Here is a 2078-nt window from a genome sequence, read left to right as displayed (position 1 = left end):
TATCAGGATTGAACCATTAATTAACCCAATTATACAATTAGATTACCATGTCACTGAGTCAATCGGTAAGTTACTGATTCAATTCACTCAGTTAATCCAGACATAATTAAATAAAAATATAAAAAATTAAAATTAAAATTAAAATTAAAATTAAAATTAAAAAGTAAGAATACAGATTTTTACAAATATATTAATAATAATCAAGTATCCATTTTTAGATATAATTTATGACACAAAAGAGATAATATATTAGTCATTAGTACAAAATACTTTTTCAATTTAAATGACTAAAAGAGAGAGAAAACATAACACAATCAATATATTAAATTTAGTATTTATGTGAATCCATGATTAAAAAGATAAAAGTAAAAATAAAATCCGTTTAAGATTTACAATATAATTTTGTCCAATATAGTAATAAGAAACATGTTCGTAAGGCGTTAAAGGAGGAGATGTTGCATTTACAATGTCCGATTGTCCGTGTTCAAACCTTACATCCAATATTTTTTAGTTTAATTTGAAGTGCACATCCGGAGCTCCTTTGGTGGTTTGATGGTATGCTGGTGCATCGTAAACCACAGTGGTTTGAGTTTAATTTCTGCTATTATTGAAGTGGACATGCGAACCTCCTTCGATGGTTCGGCGGCACGATAGTGCATTGTGGACCCACGCAGGTCAGTAGCGGTTTCAAACACGAACTGAGCTTGTTTTCAACGGTTTTTGACCACTGTTGACCGGATCAACTGTAAGTTCGGTCCAAATCACTAACCGAATGATCAGATCAGTGGTTTACCAATTTTTCAGTCGAACTGGTCGGTTCAGTATAACTATATCCTTGGTTACTATCAGTTTAGACTTATTCTTATCCTTTTATTATTGAACACGGAGTGCTGGATTACATTTTTTTATGCTTTTAAATATTAGGTTTAATTATATTGTTGGTTTTTATAATTTCATCAAATTTTTAATTAGATTTCTACACTTTTTTCCTTTCAATTCGGTCCCTAAACTAATATTTTTTTCAATTAAGTCCCTCATGACAGTGAACATTAGAAAAAACGTTAAAGAAGAGTACATTAATTATTATACCCTCATTTTTTTATACAAATTACTCATAGGGTTCATAGCTTTTCATCGCCTCTCCCTAACCTTTTTTCTCTTCTCTTTGATTATTATAGATTGTGAACACTCATGGATCCAAGCCAACTATTTTTATGAATCTCTAACTCCAAAAAGTTTATCAATAGAAGGTGTCTTTGTTTTTGTGGTGAGGCATTTATTGTCATGTCTTCTTTAGTAGTGACAAGCCCTGGAAGGAAGTATGTTGCTTATGGGAGGACGACAAAATGCAACTTCTTTGAGTGGGTTGATGACGAAGAAGACCAGAAGAGTGCATGGTTGAAGCAAAAAGAACAGAGATTTCGTTGTTTCTGCGGAGACACCCTCATTCCCCAGAGTTTAAGTACATCAAGAAATCCGAATAAAAGATTCATTTCTTGTCCTATACACATGAGTTGTAAGTTTTTTTTATTGGATTGATAAAGAAGAAAAAAAAATTTCTGGAGATAATGGATTAATGAGTTCACAGTAAGATTTTGGCAGGGTTAGAGAATTGGAGGCACAAGAAAAAAAGATGGATAGATTAAGTGTGGAGCTAAAGAGATTAAATATAAAAATTGGACAAATAGATGCTTGTGTAAATAGACTGTGTAATGAGATGAGTTCGGTCTAAGAGCAACTTGGTAGCATGAAAGACATTGTAAAGAAGCAAATATGATGCAAATTATGTTATATTGTCTTTTGGTGTTTTGATTGTTGCTGTGTTATATGAAAGGATGCAGGGATTATGGCTTAGTTGTGTATTTCTGGGTATGGACGTTTAAATTCAAACCAATTTAAATTAAACCGTTCATCCAATCCAATTCAAACTAAAAATTGATTAAAACTGTACTTATTTGGATTTGATTGTATTCTATTTTTTGCAAACTGATGGATCGGATCGGATATCGAATCTACTTTTCATAACCGATTCAACACAATTCCAGTTGCACAATGTGCTATAATGTTATTATTTTATT

The sequence above is a fragment of the Arachis ipaensis genome, chromosome B02 (assembly GCF_000816755.2).
Source record: "Arachis ipaensis cultivar K30076 chromosome B02, Araip1.1, whole genome shotgun sequence".
In the NCBI taxonomy this organism is placed as follows: domain Eukaryota; kingdom Viridiplantae; phylum Streptophyta; class Magnoliopsida; order Fabales; family Fabaceae; genus Arachis; species Arachis ipaensis.
The sequence above is the reverse complement of the archived record's forward strand: the minus strand, read 5'-3'. Positions refer to the sequence as shown.